The sequence below is a fragment of the Corvus cornix genome, chromosome 1A (genome assembly GCF_000738735.6).
Source record: "Corvus cornix cornix isolate S_Up_H32 chromosome 1A, ASM73873v5, whole genome shotgun sequence".
In the NCBI taxonomy this organism is placed as follows: domain Eukaryota; kingdom Metazoa; phylum Chordata; class Aves; order Passeriformes; family Corvidae; genus Corvus; species Corvus cornix.
The window spans coordinates 31,062,884-31,082,485 of record NC_047057.1 but is presented as its reverse complement, the minus strand read 5'-3'; the positions used below and the strand labels follow the sequence as shown (position 1 = coordinate 31,082,485).

General features: G+C 37.5%; 1 long non-coding RNA gene across 3 annotated transcripts; it reads left to right on the top strand.

Moving 5' to 3' along the window:
- The first annotated feature begins 671 nt into the window (after positions 1-671).
- On the top strand, positions 672-19,369 carry LOC109143258. Of its 3 annotated transcripts, none has more exons than XR_002043301.3 (4): positions 672-755; positions 4,608-4,750; positions 7,117-7,244; positions 13,107-19,369. It is a non-coding gene; the product is annotated as an uncharacterized LOC109143258 (long non-coding RNA). The 3 variants fall into 3 exon arrangements; XR_002043303.3 differs by lacking the exon at positions 4,608-4,750 and adding an exon at positions 9,242-9,406 and having other exon boundaries at positions 675-755; XR_002043300.3 differs by lacking the exon at positions 4,608-4,750 and having other exon boundaries at positions 675-755.
- The last annotated feature ends 233 nt before the right edge of the window (positions 19,370-19,602 follow it).

Here is a 19,602-nt window from a genome sequence, read left to right as displayed (position 1 = left end):
CCATCTAAGGAACTAATTATTGATGGTCATATGAGATGAAACACAGAATGTATGAACTTTGTAACAGATTCTAAGATTTCCTGGGTGAATAGGCTCTTCAGCCCTTTCCTTAAAATTCAGCCATTCTTGTTATTCCTGTGGACATAAAAGAGAAAAGAGAAAGTCAGACTGTAATGGATTATTTAGACACACAGCTGGGAGTGAGTGACATGTTTCTAATTCTGCCTGATAGGCACGATAAGGCCTGATAGGCATGATAAGCATGATAGGCAACTGGAGAGCCAGCTGAGATGTGCTTAAATTCTCACAGAATCATGGAATAAGCTGAGTCGGAAGGGACCAACAAGGATCATCAAGTCCAACACCTGGTGCTACACAGCACCATGCCCAAGAGTTCAGTGGAACTCACCGCCTATTTAAAAGGTAGTGGAATGCTCCTGTTCTGCACAGAAGGAGCATCAGCAGGATAAAACACAAATTTACAGACAGAGACTACTCAAGAGAGCTACATCTCCAAAACTGAGCATTACATCGAGCACACGTAGATACTGGAAAGCAGCCTATTGTTCTGTCTCTAGACACAGTAAGAACTGGGAAGAGTAACCCTGGTCTTGATCAATATGTAAAGATTCAAAAACCTGGGGAATCATTCCTGCTTTGGGTGATTTTTTTCTAGATGTGAAGATAAATCAGATCTTGATAAGATGTATTTCATAATTGTTTGGGAACAAGAAATACCAAGGCCAGCAGATCAGGTATGTATGTTTTGGTTGTGGTTTTGGGTGATTGGGGGGGAGGTGCATGTTTTGTTTTGGATTTTGTGTTTCTTTTAAAAAGCTCCTATACTGTAGGACAAAAATCCTTAGAGATATAAAAATATATTTCCAAGACATCATTAATAGAAGAGGTAATGTATCAGCAGATTATGAAACAGAGAAGAGACTGGAACACAAGTAATAAAAATAGTCCTGCCATGCTCAAAAAATACCTCTCAATATTAATTTAGGTAGATCGGTGGCATTTAGTATTCTAGGAAGTTCAGTAGCTAGATTTCACTGGGAGGAGATGGTCACAAAGTATTTGTCCAACTATGGCAAAAAAAATCATCCCCTAGCTATTGAAGAGGAGATTTTGTGGCAAAAATATATGTGTTTGATATTCTGTATTTATTGAGAATTTTTTTTCTTTAAAAAGTAGTTTGTTTGGCTTGGAGAACTGTGGCTTTGCTGGCTTACATTTGGACTTAGCTCTGTACCTGAAGTACAATCCCAAATAATATAAATAGTTGAAGCTGTTCAGGTTATTAATGTATAACACAGAGGATAGTATAAGGTAGGATGAAATTATATAGGAACATAACTAGACACTGGTAAGTTCTGAAATCAGTTCATGTAGCAGATTTAAAATACAACAACAAATAAAAGACTAAAGAAAGCATATAATAAAGTAAGCATATAATTAAGAAGTGTCTTGTGGGATGTGTCAATATGATAGAAGTGATTCCTTGACCTATAGAAATAAAATTATGTACAAAAATTTGTGAAAAGATATGTTTTGGGGAAAGTTTTTGCCTATTCACTTGCTTTCTTAAGGGCCTTTCTTAATAAGCAAAATTCAGAACAGGGAACAGATACCATCAAAACAAGGAGTTTGACATTCTTACACAATTCCAGCAGAAGACAACTGTCCTGACATTCAAGCACAGTTAGTGCCAGACAAAGCTGTCACCTGATGCTTGTAAGCAGGGCCTCGGGAGCACACTTGCACAGAGGCAGAATGATCACTTGAGACTCGAGCATAGGTTTCCAAACCATGGACTGACTGAGCAGTGGTGTGCAAAAGCAGAAAAAGGATGTCTAGTTTTACTGCATGCAAGGAAGGATATATGTTGCTTTTTTTTCCTGAGGGAGACCAGGTTTGATAGAAAAAGTTCATGAGTTTTGAAAGATGACTGCAAAAAATAAGTTAAAAAAGGCTTCTGAATTTTAGAAACTTTCAGTTTCAGTTGTATGATTTACAAGCAGAGATGGAAGAGGAAAAGACTTTGTGGGAATAGGAAGCTTGTTTTAAGCTTGGGATAGAAATGAAGTAGGAAGACATTCAGGTCCCATACTGGAGCTGGGTGAGCCTGTTCAGAAAAAATTCTTCACGAGGTGTGACCTCTCTCAGAGGATATGATCTGTCACCGCAGAAGCCACAACATAAAATCAAACTGCCAAAGATAGTGATGGTAATTAATATCTTGCCCTTATAACAACGTTGAAGATCTTTCTGACACATATTATACTGTGTTTAAGAACAACAGACTTCATCCTGTGTTGATTTCTGGTTGCAATTTTCTACATATGGTAGTGCCAGAAACACAAATGTTAAACACAAACTTAGGTCAGCTAAGTCTGTGGTTAAGTTACAGAGTAGTATCCTTGAATCTGATCCTTTCACCTGTTCCAGTGTTGTTCAAGTGAAATCAGAAATCAGATCATTAAACTCTTTAGCCAAAAGTAGCGCTGCTGTATGCTGTTGTAAATACCGTAAGAGATTGGGTGTGGAGTGCTGTATAGATATATATGCATATATATGGAGGGAGGATAAAGCTAGGCCCAATATATAATTTTTTTTAACAACATAGAACTGGTTTTATGTGTATGTTATTGAAATTCAAATAAAACATAAGAATATGGGCAAAAACACAGGAATCTTTGAGGAATTTTGCCTTATTCTGGGGATGTGGTAGGTAAGCAAAAACAACTGTGTAAAGAATAGAAAACATTTTCAGAGCCTTCATCAAGAGAAGACAGGAAAGAGGTGGATCCTGTGTGCCTGTCTTCTAAAAAAGAAAAAGCTGGATACCAAAAAGGATCAGAGGAGGTTCTGAGCAACAAGACACAGAGGAAATATATAGTAGTGTGCACTGTCTCTTTGTACAGGGTTGTTGAAGGGCAAGTAATGTGTAACTTAGTGTTGTGAGGCAGCACCTCTGGAACATTCTTGTAAAACTGGTTTGACGTCTGTACACAAGGAGAGCCAATATGGACATAAGGACAAATGTAGACCTTTCCTCTTCCTCTTCAGATCTTAGAAAAATATTTGTAGCTTGCTTCATAAATAACAGAGGTTTGCCTTAGAAATTAGTCCAGGACAGAAGTCTCATTACCTGCAGTAAAGCTGCACGTTCAAGGCTGATTTCTGGATCTGTGAAGGCCAAAGAAAGTTGTTGTGTCCACTGCAGCTTCTGCCCTTCTAGCATGGCCTGGTTTTCTGTCAGGGAAACCCAGGTGTGGCTGGTCTGTGACAAGATCCTTTCTTGGATATGTACTGGGGAAAATGCTAACTCTGAGTGATCAATGGCGCACACCATCCCTTCAGGGCCAGTGCTTGCTCAGAGACATTAACAGAGTTAGAGACATTAACACCTAACAACATTACTTTCCCCTGGAGGCTGCCCAGTTTCTGACTGTTTAGTCTAATACTTACTTTTTGGTCCAGTTCTAATGAACCTAATCTGACAGCACCTAAATTATTTCTTCTGTTTCATTACCAAATGTACTCTTCTCAGCTCAGCAGCTCCATTCCCTGAAGCCCTGCTAATCACCAGTCCTTTTCTCCTTGTTTTGTTTATTTCACTTAGGATATTTTTCAATCCTGTTTTCTTCTCTACAAGATCTGTACCACAATTTGCTCTATCATCCATTTATTTGTTCCCATTTTTCCTTGATGAGCCTAGGATTTGGATCTTGTCTCCTCTTTTAGGTCAATGCTTAGACTTCACCTCCCTATTTCTTGCAGGCTGGAGAAGCAGGGTGTACCACAGACAGCCTGTGAAGAGACAGATACCCTCTTATTTTTTCCAGTTCTAGCATCTGTGCAATCCCACTCCTACTTTCCTGATGGTGAAAATTGCTAAATGAAAAATCTGACTTTCCATTTAGTGACTCCGTATCTTTAGTTTACATTTAGGTTATATGAGCCCATTGCTGAGCCCATGACTCACTGCAGAAGCTGTGAAAGAACATATGGTCTAGAAGCACTCTGAAGATATGAGGGGACTGAGCACAGTAAACTGCCCCACAGATCTGGTGCCTGCCCTGGTTGGTCTGAAGCTGTAATAAATTCAAATGTGCGAATCTTTGTTTCCTCAAGTTATTATTAAGCTTCTATAGGTGCTGTCAGGCCCCTGGGAGCACTAAGAGGTCTCAGATACCCTATCCAACCTCAGCTAGGGCCCTTCACCCTCGCCCTGCCCGGGACTCTGATTTAAGCTTGGGCTGGCAATCTGGATTTAAGGTATGACATAATAGCGCCTGTGTTAAGACCTTCTTCTGGCCTTGTCTCCTGGCTGGATTCCCTATACAGACTCCAGCCCTAGTTCCTCACTTGCTTTGTCTGTGACTGTCAGCAACCCTATATAGAGCAGAGCAACCACTGGGAGCAATATCACTTGTGACTTCTCAGCCCTGAGGGAGCAGCTATCCATTGCTGAGCCCTGACACCCATGTGACTAGTCTGAAGGTCAAAAGGAAAAGGCATATATCAAATGCGAGTGTTAAAACAGAGCAATGATACTAAAAGAGTACAGAATTATCTCAATTTATCCTTTCTTCTGGCAGAGCTTCCCAGTGTGCAGCTCCATGGCAGCTTTAACATCACGAGGAAGTTATTTATGGAAGGCACTGTAGGTGGGAAAAAGAAAATTCCATCCGTTCGAAGAGCTGGCTGCTAATGCAGTTACTCAGAATGCTAGATATCTCTGGTAGGTGTTTGTCTTCATGGCAGATTTCTGTTTAATGTTGTACTACTTCCTGTGGTGCACTGACTCTCTCAGCCCTGCACTTTACTTTACTGACCTTGATTATGCACCCTTTTTGTGGGTAATAAGTGCAGGCTTCAAAAAAACCTACATCATTGTACTTCTTAATTCCCTAGCCAGTTCAAGATCCTTTCTCTCACAGAAAGTGTTTGAGATTAGTATGAGACTTGGGTTTGCCTGAAAAACTAATGAAGCATTTGTACCTTTGGCTTGTGGGTCTTTTATTTAATTTCAATCCTTCCTCACAGCTTGGATCATGGAGCTGGAGCCAAGGGAGCAAGTGGGCATGCCTTCAAATTGTAATTTGCCTTCAGCTTTTCCTGGCTCATGAATGCAGTCCCTGAGTGTCACTGCTGAAGTGCTCCTATTCATGCTGTGTCTAACTGAGCCCTTATGGCATACTGGTATAGGCACCTCTCTTTGTTTAGAAATGTGAACACTATAGTTTTGTACAAAAGCTATTACACTGGGTAACTCTGGATTGTCTGAGGGGCTGGATGTTGTCATATCTAAAGAACTTTTCTTCCTTCTGGTTGCAAAACTTCCATTCAGCACACTTCTTACTCTTTCTGATTCTTGTAATCTTCCTCTCTTCCATCATCATTGTTTTGCCTACTTATTATGGGTAGGAGGCTATTACTATATTTATAAATGATGAATTTTCAAAGAAGAGAAGTTTTGGATTTTTTCTGTGATTTCTTCTATGGTTTACCTCATTTGCTGTTTATATCATCTAATCTTTCCAATCATATTATTCTACTGCATGTCTGATCATATGACTGGATCAGTTTACAAAATTGCGATCCTCTTCTCCTTAAACACAAGAAGGGTAGTGTGCAACATTTAGTTGTCATCTAGTGAATAAGGCTTTTTCTTAACACTTTATTTTTTTTCCTTTGACTTGCATTTTTTTCCCCCAAGCTTTCAAGCAGAAATAGAAGCAGCTGTTGAAGTGTAACTTCTCTTTCCACATTTTTTCTCTTTATAATTAAAGTTGGTTTGAACATTCAGTATTTATATCTGAATTTCACTCTCTAATGTGGGATTACATCTCAGTTGGAATGATCTCAGGTGGAAGATTTCACCAAGGGAGATCTCATCCCGTATAAAACATACGTGATATGTATTAGGAGGGAGTGGTGTTAGCAGATCTCAGTGAAATACTTTCAGATAGTAAGATGCATCTTTGTAATGACTGCTTATGAATGATTACACTGGGTTCCAGGGCAGCAGAAGGTTTATAAATTTGTGGAGGGGGAGTTTATTTTTTATTTTGCATTTTATTTTATTTACAATCAATAATTTACTTATAAGAATGATGAAAGAACCATTAGGCCATTACAATTAGAAATTCCAGTGATTCGCAAAGGATTCTTCCCATGTGAGTGGAGTCCTACTCGACATTCTTGCTGTCCATAGATTCAGAAGTAAGTAATTTTTGGGATAGGGATGTTGAATACTTCTGAAAACAATGATAGTTACATGAGTCTTTGCAATCTGTTGGATATGAAACTAAAATGTGCTTTCATCACTGTGGCCTATTGCAGCATCTTTAGTATGGCAGGTAGCATGGTGTAAAAGATCTCATTCACCCTCCTTCCCTTTAATTCTCTTCAACCCACTGCAGCAGATCACACAGCCTAGGAAATGATGTGGTAGTAGTGCCTCAAAGAAGAATCTCAGAAGATCTGAGGGATCGTAGCTTTTAGAGAGATTGGGAACTTCAAACTTCACTAGATTACTGGGGTAAAGCCAGTTACTAGCATTGACATCTGACCTGCCAGAAATGTGTCTATCTCAAAATATTTAACATAATTTCTCACATTTACTTTCTGAATCACCTGTTTTTTCACAGTGTATTTCCAATGGCATCTGTATCAAGTAACTGGGAAGGTTCAACCTATGAACATTAAAGATGGGTGACTACAGGATTTATATTTGCAGAGGAGAAAGGATTTAAAATTAGTTGCCTGCATCCAGTTTCCTAGTTGCTTTTCCAATATTATTCTCATAGCATTACCTCCTGCTATTTCAATTTACACTGCCAGTTCTGGAAATTTCTGTTTCTCTGTAAAACTCCCGTAAAGCCTGGCCCATTTCTTTGCCACGTAAATAGAGCATTTACAAAGCTGAATGTCTACTGTGGTAGTAGCTGTTCATATTTGATTTTGTCTGAATATCAGAGTCATACTGAGCAAGGTGGGAGGGTGAATGTACCCTGTGCATTTGTAATGGTTTGGAAATACAGTCATATTCTCTTTCATTTACTGAACTGGCTTTTTTTTTTTCTTTTTTGGTCTGGAATGCAGAAGAGAGGCTGCTCTTCCCATAACACTCTGGAACAGCAACACAAAGTCAAAGAACTGATTTATGCCTTATTTCCACTAAGTCATGCAAATTGGAAAGCTTCAAAAGCCTTAGCAATCTGATGCAAATGGTAAGATTATTGTTGGAAGCTGATTTCCATGTGTATATACTGTATGCATGCCTTCAGACAATATACAGACCTCTATAAGCAAAAAGAAGTTGCATGCATTTATTAATGACTAAGGACAGCCTTGTTTTCAAAGGGGAAGCAAAGAAATAATTTTGCCATGAACAAGCACACGTGGAAGTAAAAAGAAGAAAAGATTAATTGATCATTTTCTGTAAGATGTATTCATGTTTTTTTGGAAAAGAATCAAAAGAACATATCTAACAAACCCTGTATACAAAATAGGATTAAAACTGACTGTGGTGATTTAGCCCCAGTGAGCAACTAAGCACCAGCAGCTGCTCAGAAGGGGGAGATAATTAGAACAGTAAAAGTGAGAAAACTTGTGGGTTGAGATAAAGACAGTTTAATAGGTAAAGCAAAAGCCATGAACACAAGCAGAGCAAAACAAGGAATTTTTCCGCCACTTCCCATGAGCAGGCAAGTGTTCATCAGGAAAGCAGGGGTCCATCATGCATAACTGTTAGTTGGAAAAACAAAGGCCATCACTCTGAACATCCCACCCTTCCTCCTTCTTTCCCCAGCTTCATATGCTGAGCATGAAACCACATGTTGTGGGACATCCCTGCAGTCTGTTGGGGTCAGCTGTCCTATCTGTCCCCTCCCAGCTTCTTGTGCACTCCCATCCCACTCGGTGGTGGAGTGAGAGGCAGGAAAGGCCTTGACCCTGTGTAAGCACTGCTCAGGAATACAAAGGCATCTGTGTTATCCACATTTTCCTGCGCAAGTCCAAAACAGCCCCATATCAGCTACTGTGAAGAAAAGTCATTCTATCACAGCTAAAACCAGCACAATGCCCTCGAAATTAATATTCAAAATACATTTTTTATTGCTGAGGGAGCTGGGGTTCTTTATGCTGGAGAAGGCTCAGAACAGACCTTATTACTCTCTCTGGTGAGTGGTGCCTTCAGTGCAGGTATCTCGGGGCGCAGCTGCAGTGGGAGCTGCAGGTTGAGTTCTGGGAGCCCGAGACAAGAGGCCATTATCTCCTGACCCTTTGCATAACAAAGGGGCTGGGGACCTGTGGCCTGACCAGGTGACCAGGCAATAGGAGACACAGCAGGAGGCGTATAAAAACCCAGAGATCACTTTGTTTGGTTGATCCTGATCTTGTTCCTTGTTCTAGCAGACCCCACACTGTTATTCTTTTCCCTGGCCCATGTATGTCATACATATAACTGTTTAAAACTCCAGCTGTCCACATACACTACACACAGTGCAATCCTTACTTTATTGTAAGAATATTGTAAAATTAGCAAAAAGCATAACTACATTGCATCACTACTCATACTACAACTAGGTTTTTATTCTGGGTTTACAGTCAGGATTAAAATGCACCTAGAAAGAAGATTGCATTTTAAGTAGGGTCATCTGTAGAATCATGGAAAAAGTAGATGTGTGTTTTGGAAAGCTACTCACTGATTCACAAAGAAAGGGGACAAGACCATTGGAGGGGTATGCAGATGCAAATCAGAAAAGGTAATTTAAGAAGACCTCAAGAGGAAGTCTTCTCTTAGAGTTCTTAGAGGCTTTGCTCGCACCACTAAATAAAACAGAATTACCTTGTGGAATCAAGCACTAGTGTGTGACTGTATGTATAATTTCTTTATTAGCACAATGACTAACTGGCAGGAGTTAGAATGAAGTAGAAATATTTCAGAAATTTGGTAGATTTGCTTCTCTCTCCTTTGGAAAGCAGAGTGTTTAAGCAGATGAATATGAACTAGAGCATAGTGGCACATGTAACTTCAGGGTTAGAAATTTGCCCCAGCCTCTTTTAGTTTCTTTTGTAGATGTAATCACAGGCCTCAGGAAGGGAACAGAGCATGGATAATACTGTGACAGCATTGCTGTACTGAGAAATGGATAGTAAAAAGTGTAGTCATTCAAGGTAAAGTGTTGATTAAAGATCTGATTTCAAGCTTATTCTGCATTTTCAGCACTCCTATGAAATTCCATGGGGGCTTTAGAGGTGCCTTCTATGCAGACCCTAAGGAGAACAAACAGCTGCCTGCCCTTATAGTGCATCACTTCTAAATACTAATGGGATTTGCTAACAGGAGAAAAATAATTTGCACCTGTCTATGCCATCTTCAGAGCATCTGGTCAGTTTAAACCAATTTACATCAATATTCAAAAAGTGTGAATATTGATGTAATATTACACTTTGAAATTGGTCCATTCATTATTTATAATGGATGTTGCTATGTGCCAGTTTCTTTATGGACTGGCTAGAAGGAGGTTTACTTGATTCTATTGACCTACAGTAGTGTGGGAATTCTGGATTTTGCTACAAATCTGCATGAAGAACACACTTTCCCACTGAAAAAAAGCTGTTGATAATTGAATAAAATGAAAATTCTGGTTCTAAATTATTTTTTGTGCATACAGTTTTTAATTGGGACACAAAATAGTCTTGAAATATTGTATGAAGTTAAGTTTCACAAACATTCACCAGTTTAGGCATTTGGAATGAAACTTTCCATCCGAAAGACTTGTCTTAGCCTAAATTTCACTGGAAATCATCAGTAAACTGTGCATGGCCATTTTCTAGTACAAGGCTGAAGAAAACTGCATTTTCCTTTCAAGTTAAAAACAAGTAAAAGAATTGCAGTGGTGTTGCTGTCAAGCTTTAGTAACTCAATATGGAAAAGGTGACTTGACATTTGGCACCAGAGCAGGACTGCATTTTGAGTGTGCCATTTACCAGCAAGTAGCTGTGAAACCTACTGGCATAAATTGAATCTGTAGGGCAGATCAATATGCTGGATGAAAAGTCAGTGATATGTTCTATGAAGTGTGTATTATGTCCAAGAACAGAGGCTGTGTCATGGATGAGTTGCCAATCATTTCTTCAATGTTCTTGAACATCAGGAGTATGTCTAGTGATTCTTTGATGTTTGGTTTATTATTTTAAATCAGAAGGCATGTTCATCACTAAGACAGTAAAGTCAAGTGCTGAAAAATTAGGAACTCATAGGGTTTATGTTTATTTGCAGCCTTAACCAAATACATATATATTAGGAGAGTATTTTGTTTTGTGTGCTTACAGTGTTTTGTTTTGGTGGGATATTTCTTTCATTCAGTGCTCCTGGTAAGCCTGATGAATCATCAGGGTGATTCCAAACCCTAACACACAGAACCACTACTAAACTTAGAAGATAAGTAGTGACAAGACAGGGCACAGGAAGAGTACTTAATGCTGATTGCCTTAGAACTGTAGTGTGATTTTAGGCAAATCAATGAGACCATGTTTTTATAGTTGTGATCCCTGCAAGTATTTAGACTCTTAATCAAGAACAAGTCTGGGCTTGCACGGAGGCCCACAGAGATCCATGAGATCTTCAAAGCACCTTTCTGACTCCCTGAAAATTTCACAGACAAAACTGCAAACAATGAACTTGAGATTAAGTCTTGACTTACTCATTAGCTGGTTGCCTAGTTGCTTGTCCACTTTGAGCCAAGAGTAGGATACAATGCTCTGAAGGATGGAGCCCCTCAGAGGTGTCTTGTCTTAAGCGGGATCATTACGGGGATAAGTGTATTGAAATGTACTTCCAGTAGGAGACTGGCTCTGGCATTTCCCAACTCAGCAGGCCTAAATTTTGCAACTCTTGTATTTTATGAGCATTGTGCAACTGAGAAATATTGTGGAGCTTTGTAATTTAAAGGTAAAATATACTCAAGTGAAGAATTTTATAATAATTTATATTTTAGGGAACAAGGGCTTTTCCTAGTTTTTTTGCAGGTTTGCTGGGGTTGATTTTCAAAAGTAGGAGAATTATTACTTTCTTTTCTTTCACCCTTTATTTGTTTTCTCATTTAAGTTTGGGCACCATGTGGGATGTCCTTTTTCCATTTGTTTGGTTCCATTCACAGTAGGTTGTTCTGGTCCTTTCTCCTTCCAAAACTTTCTACTACTCAACGCTTGTAGTATTAATTTTCTGATTGAGTCACAGCTTCTGCTCTGCAGTGTTAAACAGTGTCATTGCAGAAGAATATCGAGAGAAGGCCAGTGAAGAGAAGGTGAAAATAGTGAAGTGGAGACAGGAGGATAAGGCAACTGGTGTCTACCACAAACTGGGTCCTTCTCAGTGTGCCTGGAAACTAATGGAACAGTGCCAGGAAGTGAAGTCCTGCAGTCTTGGGCACTCTCCCTGTTTCCCCAATAATTGTTGAGTCTGTAAAAATAAAGACTTAGCTTAAGGTGCACTGGCCTTCCTACCTGCTGACCTTGTCTCCCTTTGTGTGAACAACTGATTTGTTGCTTGCTATTTATCAGCATTTCAACAGATTCTCAAGTACTTTTTATTTTTTTCCATTACTAGTTAGAAAACTGTATGCACTGAAGCATAAGGTGAAATCTCATCTTTGGCAGTTACTTGGAGACTTTCAATAGTTCTCCTTAGTAGTTCACTATATAAGCATGATTATCCCATTAGGAAGAGCCCTGGCAGATTACAATGGCTACTGTCTCTAATTCATGCCTGCCAAGCCTGTTGACTCAGCAGCAGGTGACATTTCAATGACAGTTTGAACAAGTCTCACCATTAGGAAGCATCTTGTTGGTTCTCTCATTATAGCAACACCTGATTTCCTTCATTAGCTAGGAGACTTCTTTTTCAGTACAAATATCCAAGAACTGGCAATAACTTCAGTCCTCTGTTTACTATTAGGTTATAGAAATTGTTTAAAAGGAATTTACTGGGCAAGATATCTACAGCCAGAATACTGGTCTTTCTTTTTGTCATACCCACTCATATTCCCAGTAACCTGAGAAGGACGACATTTTCAGTTGTATTGTTAATAAAGGCTACATCTTTGCTTAGTCTTCTTTGATTTATGTAGTTCCTTGCTTTGCTTCCTGAACAGAGAAAACAATGACTAACTTTAAATTAATGGTTTGAGTTTTAATTTGAATTACTTTCTGATATGGTACATTAATTCTCATCACCAACTGCGGTGTCATAAGTCTTCAGAACCAATTGAGGTGAAGCTAGAAAATCTTACACCTTGCTGGGGTCTGGAGCTATAGCATTAAATTATTGTTTTCTACTGCTTTGCAATCTGAAGGTACTTTAATTTTCCTGCTGTCAGGAAATGATGAAGGCAGGAATGCACTAAAAGCTTTTAGTTCCTTGTAATTAAGACACATTGGTACAGCTGAGTAAATCTGTTTCTCTCTACACACTATCCAGTTCTGGACATCTTTCTGTTTCAATGCTATTCATTTGTCCCCTGTAACACTGTGGTTGATGACAGCACAATGAATCCTTGCCCATTTTTACTTGGTATAGCTGAAACCTGTGTGACCTACATTTGCCCTTAAGACAGATTTCTATACAGAGGTGGTAGAGAAGTAGTCTGAAAATGGAAGAGTTAGATTGTGTATTGTATCAAAATATTATAATTTTTTCAGAACGAGTCACTCCTACTTCACCATCTTGGCATAACTTTCAATAAAAAGCTTGGAGGAACTGTAACATGAATCAATGAATGGAGATAACTGAATTTATGTATAAACCAAAACACTGATACTTAACATCTTCTGAATCACATTTGCTCAAGCAATATATTAAAATTAGCAAAAACGTAACATGGCGAGGTTGTTTCTTTATGAATATCTTATGGTACGTGGCAATCTGGTCTAAAGTGCCTCATTATCTCTATTCATAGGATAGTTTATGAACTTGTTTACCACAGAGAATGAAGAGGTTTCTTGTAAAATTTGTCCTAATTTAGGTGAATGCTAGTGACAAAAAATTACATTATATTTACTACAAAATCCTCCTTCTTTCCTTGCAGGTTTACAAAAATGAAAGCAACTGAGAAAAGAAAATAAATTGACCTGCAGCATGCAAAAACTGCAATATAAACCAGTTTCTGGAACACTACAGTTTTGCCAGATATTTACAGTTTAAACTTCATTGTAAGATACTCCCTGGAATGCCAATGCTCCCACAATCTCAAAAGGATCTCCTGCTTTAGACTGAGTTTTGACAAGGATACAAGCAGTATGATGCACTTGTTCAGATATCCAGGGAACTGTTTAAATTCTCAACAGTTCTCCAACTATTTAAAATACTTAATATTTTTAATAAAAAAATTCAATATGTGCCTCAGCTTTTAATTTGTGAGCATAGCATGTCATTTACATGAGGGAAACTTGAATTCTCCTAAAAGAAAATAGAAGATTTAGATAAATGTTAAATACTTTCAGTGCCACCTATTGGCTGATAAATTGTTTCAAATGAACATCAGCTTCATAACTGTGGACAAAGTACGTAGGGCTACTTATAGTAATATTTCTAATTCGTACTGAAGGTAAAACCAGCATCAGGGTCTATAATCATATTTGAAGACATTATTCCATCTCAAAGAATTTAAAGTCTAACCACTTTTTTTTCTTCACAGAAAACAACAAATCCTGGAGGATGCTTCAGACATATTGTGGTGGTATCAATGTTCTAACGCATTTAGAGAATAGGTATGGTGTTGGAAGATGTATGAAGAGGTCAGGAAGTGATTAAAACTTGTCTTTTTAGCCTGGCAATGGGGTTTTACTTGTGTGAACCTATCATCCAATCAGTTTAGCTACAGTTAACTTCTCTGTAAAATTTCAAGTCAAAGACACTCTTCACTGCATCTCAGATCCCATTTCTGGAATATACTGAATTCTGTGGCATCTCTCAGAACTTAGGCCACAGAATTAACTTGCCACATTGATAATTTCATCAGGAACATGAGGAATACCATTCAATTACATGGTTAAATGTAATCTCATGATTGTTTTCTAGAGCAAAATTTGCCATTCTGAATGAATGATGTTTATATATTTTATCATTTTTTTAAATGTGTATGTTTAATAACTCTCCGAATGATCTTGAGTTTAGGATTTTAGGTAAGCTATCTAGAGGCTCTATTTATACAAGGAAGGCTCATTTGTTACATACATAGTTATGAAGCTTGATATTTCTTTGAAGAAATGATAATTCAAGTTTATAATTATTTCTTTGTTCTAGGAATTCCACCCATAAGAATGATTTATACTTTTTTCCTCTTTATGCTGAGGTTTTTTGTTTGCCTCCCAGATAAGTTATGTCACAATAGGGAGATGGAATTATGGCTCATATTTTCAAAGAACCTAACTGCTTTGAAAACAAGGCTTGATCATAGTGCCCTGTGCCAGAAAGGGACTTAATATCCCATACAGCTCTTTGTATTTGCTGACACTTTTTTAAAGAGAGTCACCTTATCTCCTTGATAAACTAGATATTTTAAATCAGCTGCTTGGGAAAAGAGCAGAGCTACACCTATGCCCAGAGAGTCCAGCCACTACGGACTAAGAATGGTCAGTTCTGTCCTCGGAGAAGGAGTTTAGTTAATTACCTTAGAGCTTACAGTCTGCTTAAGGTGAGCCTCTGAATTCCTTCTATAGTCAAAGACAACCTCTCCAGGTTGGCAGCTTGGAGAGAAATCCTAGTTATAGGACAATGATCCAGAACGGTAAAGTATTTTTACAAGGCGACTATCCTGTATCAGGAGCTATTCAGGGAATGCAGGTGACCTTAAATTTAACACTAAAACTTTTTAGGAGACTGACATTTTGAAATGAATCTTATCCTGACTGTCAAACGTTTTAACTTTGAACAGGTCCTTTGCGAGCATTTCCAATTGTCTCAGTTTCCTACAAAAAAAAGAAAAATTTGCCAGGTCTGTGTTACAAAACTAATCTTGGGATAAAGTTGCCAGCTGGGGGCAGACAGGACAGGACCTTTCTGGCTGAGGTCCCAGAGATCATGGAACTGGCCCTGGCTGTCGAGGTTCACCCTGCCTGGCCCAAGGACAGCCTCCACCATTGCTGTCCTCATAGTGCACTGACACTGTCATTAATTTTGCACTGATTTAATTCATCCTTTCAGGTCTTTTCTACTCCTGGCATTAATTTTTGCTTCTCCTTTCCCCTTATGCCCTCTCGGAATCAGACTGCCCTTTTTTGGCGCTGAAGTGCAGCTAAGCAGCCTGAAGGCTGTGAACTTTTGGCCACAGACTCAGAAGCTGTGACAGAGGCTGAGTCAACAAAATGACTCAAGGCCTGAAACACATCAGAAAAAAGAAAAAATAATCTGTCCCATAGGATTTGAAATAAATTAGGTTTTTAACAAATTACAACAAATCCTTGGCCAAAGGAGAAAAATCCAAGAATGGGAGCAATGTTTTTCTTCAGGCTAACATGGTGAAAATAATATGAGCTTCAGTGCTAAACTATATCCATTGGTGAGGGAAGAATACAAAAGTGCAATATTTATTTAATGACAGAAGAAAATGTCTGACTCAGTGTTCCTCTGAAGCCCAGCTTACTACAATGGTGGTTGTACTTTAATTCCCATATCCAAACCTGAAACTATATAGGCTGAACAGAAACAACTCTCAGCTGTGGAAGATTATTTCCTGGCTAAGGGCAAAATCATATAAGGACATCTAATCTCTAATCTAATGAGTACTAGAAAATAAGTATGGAAGCTCATTTGCAATACTTCTGATGTTAGAAGCTTTTGCTTACGAGTCACAAGATTTTGGTGTTGTCATATCCAAAACAAAATTTACATTTTAACTAGTGCTCTGGATAAAACCAAATGAGGACTTGGAATGCTATTTCTTAACAGAAAAAAGCCACTCATAACTTACATAGCTTTTTTTTATAAATGTTTTGATTATTAATAGATTAATTTATTTAGCTTAATCAGTCTCTAATTTCCAAAACAGGACAATTTTTCATGTTAAATTTTTAAGCACATATACATCTGTAAATAAATTTTTTTGGAGAGTTGCCCATGGCATCATCCTCATTTTAGTACTTCCCTTTCCCAAACAAACAGAAACCATGTAAGCCCTACCTTTCAGATGGGTTCTTTACCATTTTTCAGTGTTTATATCATTTGACTTAGAAAGTCATTCCTCCAATCCCATATTCAAATAATTTTTAACAATTTTCTAAGTGAAAAACATGTCATTACTATGATAAATCTCAACTGATGACAACACACTGCACAACTAAATTGTCACTCTAAAAAACTCTTTATTTAACAGGGTTTCTTTGGTCATGATACTTGTTCAAGTATTATGAAGTTCATAATAAATTATCTCCACATGGTATTAACCATGTTCATGTCAAAGACATAGGTCTCAAGTGTGTTGATTTAAAATTTCTACAAAAAATGTTTAGTAGAATCAGTGCCTTGAGAACACAGTAGCAGTATAACTTCAGCACTAATTTGCTGTCACCAAGACTGTATAAACATATGCACTGAGCTGCTGCTTTCTTTAGATAGCGGTTCTGGGCTGTGTCTCTGCAAAGTACTTAGGTACAGTTCACTCTTTGTTAAAGATCTCTCAAACAACCAGTGTGCTAGTTGGAAATAAAGTAATAAAAATCGAGTAAGACTTCTTTATACCCACCAAACTGCTAATTCTGTGTTCTCCCTGCAGTTCTTCACAAAGATTATTGCTACACAAATTCGGCTCAACTTCAGTGGAATGTCAGGAGGGAAAAAGAGAGAAGTGTGGGTTTATACTGTTGAAGATTCATAACTATGGAATAACCTTGTATGAATCCTATGATTCTATGCTTTTTAGATCCAAGTTGTGTCTCCTTTTACTAAAAACGATGATTCTCAATCACAGCCACGTACTTGTTCTATATCCAGAACAGTTCTACAATGTCATAGAATCATAGAATCACTGAATGGCCTGGGTTGGAAAGGACCCAAAATTTTATCTAGTTACAACCCCCTTGCCATGGACAGTCTATCACTGTTTATTAATCAGAGAAAACTATTTTTATATTTATTCCTGAATGTTTTATAAGAGGCAAGTTGGAATTCCAAGTTTTCAGAAATTGGCAAGTGCATAAAGAGTGAACTAGACTTATTTTGAGAGGGTTCTTTTAGTTTTGTCTTTAAAAAAGTTAACTAGATTATGGGGTTTAGGTGAAAATGTTATAACTTTATTTCTGTTTTAAGTCAACTGAAACCAGTCTATTTGTTGACGAGCCAAATAATTTATTTGTTTTAGCTTAAGACATAGCAATGTTTGTAGTCCAAAATTATGTTCCCTGGATATCCTTAATGTGATGCTGTTGGTTTGTTAAGTGTATCCCAAGAAGAGATGAGAACAAGAAAAACCTTAGCTATCTTTCATAAAACAGCTAATATGACAGTTTCATGGTATCTAAAAAATGTTTACTACCATTTTAAAAGATTATGTCAGGAAAAAATTCAAATGCATGAGTGTGCTTCTGGACAGCTTGACTGTTATGTCACACAGCTGTGTCACTTACATTTTTTTGTACAGATTTATGCTGTAGAATTCCAAAATAAGCAAGATTCCAGGCCAAATGGATCCAATCTGATAATGCATTCTGAGAGTGGTACAGTTCCTTTAATTCTTGTTTAAAAAGGCTTCTCAGTCTTCTTCTGAGTACCACCAGAGTGACTAGACTCCCTGCTATTACTGAAGTGTCAGGTTGCTTAATATTTGTACCTCATGTTGTCACTAGGATAATGTACCATTTGATGTGCCCACAAGTCTTTAAAGTGGGAATTATTTGGTTATTTAAATAGTAGCTTGTTATTCTGTGAAAGTTTAATAATGATGACTGTTCTCAAGGAAAAAAAAGAACAATCCCTAAACCCTTAGAGTGACTTAGACTAGCAGCTGGCTTAGTCAATTAGCTTACAGCATCATCTCTACTGTAATGGTGTTCTTCTGGATCTTGACTTTCTTTTATGCCTGATTCTGGACAGAAAAATGATAATGTTTGTTTTATTAATTTGTATGACACAGATTACCCATGAAAATTCTCACAAGTGATGCCTTTTTGATGGAAATAGACTCTTCTTGGGTCTTTTCTGAAATACATCTTGGTGTATTGATTTAGCAGTTGAAAAAGACGTGATAAGTCAGCAAAAGGAAAAGCAAGCCCTAGAAAATAAATAAATACATATTAAACACAAATATAATTTCTACCTGAATAGATGCATCATATTTTCAATGTTTTTCAGTTTTTTCCATATAACACTGTAACGTTGTCCTGCTATTAATTCAAAGAAACCCAATGCAAATTGCTTCAAGACAAATAGCAGTATCACTGCATAAGATCAACTTCATATAACTATGTTTTAACTGCCTTAAAGTCAAATATGTCTCAATGCTTCCCTCCACTCTGTGCTCTTTTAGAGAGCAGTTCAGCCAGAATCTGAGTGAATTGACATCTGGAAGTACCTGTCTGTCTATTTGTGTTTGCCTCTCACTTGGGGTTAGGTGAGATGGGGTGCCTTTCCCTCACCTTCTACACTCACTTCAAGGTTATTTGAATGAAGTGAGTATAGGAGAAATTAATGTACCCTCCACATTTTAATAACATATTTTATGGGTAAACACAGTTCTATCTTTTTCTGATATTAGTTATTATGTCTATTTGGTCATTTCTCTCCTTAAAACCACTAACCTTTTTAATATTTCCAGTTGAAAAAAAAACCCTCTTATATAGTAGATGAGAACCTTATTCCATTGTAAAGGTGGAAGAAATGCACAAAAGTGCTACGTATTCACATTTTTATCAAATAACCGAAAATTTTAAAAAATCTTTTCTTAATTTAATTATAGCAAAAAGATAAAATCGTATTTACTGTTCTTTTACAGCTGACAATTGAATCCCTTGTTGACTAAATTTCTCTACCTAAACAGATCCACAATGACATATTTGGGAATCAGTCTTTTATCATCCACAGTGATGGAGCTTTCACTGTGAAAGCCATGATGATTACTGAAGTACAGCTTGACTCTTCAAATTTTGCAATGTCTTGTAAAATAAAGGAAGATTTATTTTATATTTACACATATGCTTTGTAATTATTTAATCAACCAAATCAAAATTTTACAAGTAAAAAACATTTGTCATTTCATTATGCATTGTTTGAGGCTGAAAAGGCATTTGATTATCATAATTGAGTAATGGATATTAGCTACAGTGGTAATCAAAATAAACACAGAGCATTTATATAGCATCTTTTCATGGTCCTTTTCCAAATTATATAATCCATGTACAAACTGCACATGAATAAAGTGCTAAGGTTAAACAAACAAGCCTTTAATGATCAGCAATGGTGAAGTCAAGAGGTTTCTTCCAGACATATGTCTCAAAGAGTACCTTTAACTGAAAAAGTTAAACATTAGGTTTTGTCAACGTTAAATATTTCTTGTCTCAGTTCTCTAGAGTCTGTAATTTTTTTTTTAAATG